Source organism: Triticum dicoccoides, chromosome 3B (assembly GCF_002162155.2).
Source record: "Triticum dicoccoides isolate Atlit2015 ecotype Zavitan chromosome 3B, WEW_v2.0, whole genome shotgun sequence".
Taxonomy (NCBI): domain Eukaryota; kingdom Viridiplantae; phylum Streptophyta; class Magnoliopsida; order Poales; family Poaceae; genus Triticum; species Triticum dicoccoides.
Genome location: NC_041385.1, coordinates 19,054,675 through 19,061,490, shown reverse-complemented (window position 1 = coordinate 19,061,490; position 6,816 = coordinate 19,054,675).

The window sequence follows — 6,816 nt, the reverse complement described above, 5'->3', positions numbered from 1 at the left end:
GGGGGCGGCGACGACGGGGCGGCGACGACGGGGATGGGGCGGCGACGGGCCGGGGCGGCATCGAGGGATATGGAGACGGCGGGGGCGGCGGGCGACGGTGCAGAGGAGAAGAAGCAGAGGGAGAGATGAGAAACTGACGAAATTTTGAAGTGTTTTTTTATATAGAAGGCACCTTTAGTACCGGTTGGAGCCACCAACTGGTACTAAAGGTCTGTTTTGGCCAGGCCAAGCGGCGGGAAGCGACCCCTTTTAGTACCGGGTGGTGGCACAAACCGGTACTAAAGGCCCCCCCTTTAGTACCGGTTTGTGCCACCACCCGGTATTAAAGGGTGTGCGCTGGCGCAGGTGCGGTGCGGAAGTTTAGTCCCACCTCGCTAGTCGAGGGGCTACCGCACTGGTTTATAAGCCCCAGTGCGGTAGCTCTCTCGAGCTCCTCTCCTAATCAGGCCTATTGGGCCTACCTGTCCTCCTCGCCTTGTGGGCCTACTGGGCCTTCGCGGGCCTGCATCCTGGCCCAACGAAAGGTTGTGTCGCTAGTCGTATGCAGGCCGCTTTGGCCCAGTAGGCGGGCTTTTTTTTCTTAATTTGTTTTTGCTTTATTTTTTTGTTTTATTTATTTTTGAGTTGTTTTTTGCTGTATTTAGAGTTTCTTTGTGAATATTTTTGCTTTAGGTACAAAAAACTACAAACTTTCTGTTAGTGCCGGTAGATTTCAAATTTGAATAGTTTAAATTTTGAATTATTTGAAATTTGTGTGAATCACTAGTTTGTGAATAACTTAACTTTGAAGAAAGTTTTTTCAGTGATTGTTTTTTCTTATGTTTAATATTAGTGTGTTTTATCATTATATTCAATTTAGTAATGTTTAGTAATTTAAAAAATGAAATGCCTTTGTAACAGTTTAGTTTTCGTCGGAAACCCTGATACTTCGAAAGAGATTGTCCATTTTGTACACGAAGTGCATCCAGTTTTTTCCGTAACCCTCTCTACTTTCTTGCACATGCTATTTGTATGAAATTATGATACCATGCCAACTTTCAACCTTTTCTGAGTTCATTTGAATTGCTTTTCAATTTCAGGGTCATTTAGCTGGAAAAAAAATCAGTAAATGCATGAAAAGAATTTGTTTGCTGATAAAATTTCTTCGCGTTTCAAATGCCAAAACACATAACTACCCTAACTATTACAGACATTCCCTCCTGGGTGTGAAACACAGAAGAAAGTAATGATAGTGAAGCCGATCACATCTCAGATCTTTGGGTGTGAAACTTTTTCTTCGCGTGTGTCCCTTTGCGCCGTAACAATGGAAAATCTTCATCATTCAACGGGATGCTCGGGTCAATATTCACTGTGAATGGAGCAATTTCATCAAACTTTTCATAATCTTCTGACTTGTCTGTCTTGTCATCCACTCCCACGATGTTTCTCTTCCCAGAAAGAACTATCTGCCGCTTTGGCTCATCGTACGATGCATTCGCTTCCTTATCTTTTCTTTTTCTTGGCTTGGTAGACATGTCCTTCACATAGAAAACCTGTGCCACATCATTGGCTAGGACGAATGGTTCGTCTGCATACGCAAGATTGTTGAGATCCACTGTTGTCATTCCGTACTGCGGGTCTTCCGTTACCCCTCCTCGTGTCATATTGACCCATTTGCACCGAAACAAAGGGACCTTTAAACCACGTCGATAGTCAAGTTCCCATATGTCTTGTATATAACCATAATATGTTTCCTTTCCCGTCTTGGTTTCTGCATCAAAGCGGACACCACTGTTTTGGTTGGTGCTCTTCTTATCTTGGGCGATCGTGTAAAATGTATTACCATTTATCTCGTACCCTTTGAAAGTCATTATATTCGAAGATGGTAACTGGGATAGCAAGTACAGGTCATCTTCAATAGAGGTGTCATGCATGGTACGTGTCTGCAACCAGTTGGCGAAACTCCTGGTTTGTTCACGTGTAATCCACTCATCAGACCGCTCCGGGTGTTTGGAGCGTAGCAAATTCTTGTGTTCATCCATATACGGAGCCACCAAGGTGGAATTCTGTAGAACTGTGTAGTGTGCTTCAGTGAGAGAATGTCTGTCCATACATATTATTTGTTCCCCTCCTAGCGTGCCTTTTCCATCCAGTCTGCCCTTATGCCGCGATTCAGGAACACCAATCGGCTTAAGGTCAGGAATAAAGTCAATACAAAACTCAATGACCTCCTCATTTTGATGGCCCTTGGAGATGCTTCCTTCTGGCCTAGCATGGTTATGAACATATTTCTTTAAGACTCCCATGAACCTCTCAAAGGGGAACATATTGTGTAGAAATACAGGACCCAAAACATTAATCTCTTCGCATAGGTAAACTAGGACGTGCGTCATGATGTTGAAGAAGGATGGTGGGAACACCAACTCGAAACTGACAAGACATTGCACCAAATCATTCTGTAACCTTGGTATGATTTCTGGATCGATTACCTTCTGAGAGATTGCATTGAGAAATGCACATAGCTTCACAATGGCTAATCGAACGTTTTCCGATAGAAGCCCCCTCAATGCAACCGGAAGCAGTTGCGTCATAATCACGTGGCAGTCATGAGACTTTAGGTTCTGGAACTTTTTCTCTGCCATGTTTATTATTCCCTTTATATTCGACAAGAAGCCAGACGGTACCTTAATACTGAGCAGGCATTCAAAGAAGATTTCCTTCTCTTCTTTGGTAAGAGCGTAGCTTGCATGACCCTGATGTATGCCGTCTTCTCCGTGCATACGTTGCTGGTCCTCCCGTGCCTTAGGTGTATCTTTTGTCTTCCCATACACGCCCAAGAAGCCAAGAAGGGTCACGCAAAGATTCTTCGTGACGTGCATCACGTCGATTGCGGAGCGGACCTCTAGGTCTTTCCAATATGGCAGGTCCCAAAATATAGATTTCTTCTTCCACATGGGTGCGCGTCCGTCCGCGTCCTTCGGAACAGGTTGTCCGCCAGGACCCTTTCCAAATATCACCTTCAAATCCTTGACCATATCATGTACATCAGCACCAGTACGGTGGCGAGGCTTCGTCCGGTGATCCGCCTCACCTTTGAAATGCTTGCCTTTCTTTATTACGGGATGCCTGCTCGGAAGAAATCGACGATGTCCCAGGTACACATTCTTCTTACAACTATTCAAATATATACTGTCGGTATCATCCAAACAGTGCGTGCATCCGCGGTATCCCTTGTTTGTCTGTCCTGAAAGGTTACTGAGAGCAGGCCAATCATTGATGGTCACGAACAGCAACGCCTTGAGGTCAAATTCTTCCCCCATGTGCTCATCCCACGCACGTACACCTGTTCCATTCCACAGCTGTAAGAGTTCTTCAACTAATGGCCTTAGGTACACATCAATGTCGTTGCCGGGTTGCTTAGGGCCTTGGATGAGCACTGGCGTCATAATGAACTTCCGCTTCATGCACAACCAAGGAGGAAGGTTATACAAACATAGAGTCACAGGCCAGGTGCTATGGTTGCTGCTCTGCTCCCCAAAAGGATTAATGCCATCTGCGCTTACACCAAACCATACGCTCCTTGCGTCATCTGCAAACTCCTTCCCGTACTTTCTTTCGATTTTTCTCCACTGCGACCCGTCAGCGGGTACTCTCAACTTTCCGTCTTTCTTACGGTCTTCTCTGTGCCATCGCATCACCTTGGCATGCTCTTTGTTTTGGAACAAACGTTTCAACCGTGGTATTATAGGAGAATACCACATCACCTTGGCAGGAATCTTCTTCCTGGGGCGCTCGCCCTCGACATCACCAGGCTCATCGCGGCTGATCTTATAGCACAATGCACCACATACCGGGCAAGCGTTCAAATCCTCGTACTCACCGCGGTAGAGGATGCAATCATTAGGGCATGCATGTATCTTCTGCACCTCTAACCCTAGAGGGCAGACAGCCTTCTTTGCTTCGTACGTACTCTCGGGCAATTCGTTGTCCTTTGGAAGCATATCCTTTATCATTACCAGCAACTTTCCAAATCCCTTGTCAGATACACCATTCTCTGCCTTCCATTGCAACAATTCCAGTGTGGTGCTCAGCTTTTTCTTGTCACCTACGCAATTCGGGTACAACAATTTTTTGTGATCCTCTAACATGCGCTGCAACTTCTTCTTCTCCAAATCACTTGCGCAGTTTCTCTTTGCATCGGCAATGGCCCGACCTAGATCATCAACGGGCTCATCTGATGCCTCTTCTTCAGCTTCTTCCCGCATTGCCGGCTTAGCTTCTTCCCGCATTACCGGCTCAGCTTCTTCCCCCATTGTTGTATCATCGTATTCAGGGAACCCATGGCCAGGATAGCTGTCGTCGTCCTCTTCTTCTTCATTGTCTTCCATCATAACCCCTCTTTCTCCGTGCTTGGTCCAAACATTATAGTGGGGCATGAAACCGGACTCAAACAGGTGGACATGAATGATTCTTGACGTAGAGTAATTGTGACCATTCTTACAGACACCACATGGACAAGGCATAAAACCATCCGCCCGCTTGTTTGCCTCAGCCGCAAGCAGAAAAGTATGCACGCCCTCAACGAACTGGGAGAGCATCGGTCATCATACATCCATTGCCGGCTCATCTTCATTACACAACACCGAATAGACCAAATTAATACAAGTTCATACATAAAATTCATACAACACTTAAATGCAACAAACAAATAACTCTCTAGCTAAAGCATTTAAATGCAACAACAAATGCGATCAAGATCGCAACTAAGGTAACAATTGATCCAACAGCATAATGATACCAAGCCTCACTATCGATGGCATATTTTCTAATCTTTCTATTCTTCAAGTGCATTTTCTCCATCTTGATCTTGTGATCATCGACGACATCGGCAACATGCAACTCCAATTCCATCTTCTCCCCTCAATTCTTTTCAATTTTTCTTCCAAGTACTCGTTTTCTCTTTCAACTAAATTAACCTCTCGACAATAGGGTCGGTTGGAATTTCCGGTTCACATACCTCCTAGATAAAAATATCTATGTCAACTTGATGGGCATAATTTGTCATAAACACGAAATGCAACTAATAGTTTTAAAAGAGAATATACCACATCCGAATCATAACAAGGACGAGGGCCGACGGGGACGGATATCAAAACCATGGCACTATGTATAACAAACAATGTACGGGTAAGATAATTATTACATGATTAACTATATATCCAAATCACACAAACATCAATTTTTTATATAAAATTACATGAACAAGAGGCTCACCACAAGGTGGTGCCGGTGACGGGACGGTGCGGGCGATCGACGGTGGTTACGACGGAGATTTAGAAGGCACTAAGTAAACCACACCTACATATGCAAACTAAGTGTTATTTTTGACCTCAAATTGCATATAAATCAAATACTAGCACATATATATATTTCCTCCCAAATTACTAAACTCACAAATTAGTAACTATACAAAGCATGGGAAGAGCTAATCTAGCAATGAGAGTTGAAAGGACAAAGTTGCTAACCTTTGTGATCATTTGAATGTATGGGGGCCTTCAAATCTTGACAAATTTTGGGTAAAATTTGTGAGGAGCTCGAGGGGAAAGGGGAAGAACAGAGGAAAAGTGAGGGGAAAGGGGAAGAACAGAGTGGCTCGGGTGGACGAAGGGTTTATGTAGGACGACCTTTAGTACCGGTTCGTGGCACGAACCGGTACTAAAGGTGCTGGATGGGGCCCAGACTTACAACATCCTGCCACCACTCTCATTAGTACCGGTTCGTGGCACGAACCGGTGCTAAAGGTTAGCCACGAACCGGTACTAATGAGAGCGGCCCGGCTAGCCGTTGGAACCGGCACTAATGTATACATTAGTGCCGGCTCTAATACAAACCGGCACTAATGTGCTGCACGTTTGACCCTTTTTCTACTAGTGCTTCTAATTAATATTGTTGGGTTATTGATGATTACTTTTAATTGGGATTGAGGATGTTGTCAACCATTCTCAATGTGTAACAACCACCATGATAGTTAAATAAATTTATTCCTTTGCAGTAGGGAAAATCTGGCTTTACGCAAAACTGTAACCATAGAGCTTTTCCACCAGCCATATATGCATGTAGTATAGGCTTATCATTCATTATTCTCTATGTGTTACATTGCCAGCATATTCCATGTGCCGACCCATTTTCGGGCTGCAACTTTCATGTTGTAGACTTTTCAGACGACCAGTAAGGTGCTTTTAGGTCGTGGTTCTATACTCAATGATGCCGTTGGAGTTGATGGACTCACTTATCTTCCAAGTCTTCCGCTGTTATCGTTACTAAATGGCCTTAAGCCATATTTTTTGTAATAAGTTCTCTTTTGAGACATCGATGTAATAAGTGTGTGATTGCTACTCTGCTATAAATCCTTCGAAGTACTGTGTGGTGTCAGCATTACTGATCCAGGGATGACACCTGAGCACAGAGACTTGACCATCTGAGGTCGGGTCGCTACAGTTTCGGTCCAAAATGGGCGTCCACTTGGGCTTGCACTATGGCTGCGTTTTGCTCCTTAGTCATGTCGTAAGGCCTCTGAGGAAGAGGAGCGAGGCTTGGACCATATTTATATCGCTTGCCTTCGCCTGTACTTCCTGAACTACCTCGACTCGTACCGCTACGCACCAAAGCTGCAGGATGTCTCTTCTGCGATTGCTGAGCCGGCGGAGACGGCTGACGTGGAGTTGGACCAGGAGAAGTGGCCTGACGATGTGCCAGACTTGAAGCAGGAGGTGTGGCCTGACACGGTGCCGTACTTGAAACCGGAGAAGTGGCATGACGTTGTGCCGGGCTTGAAAC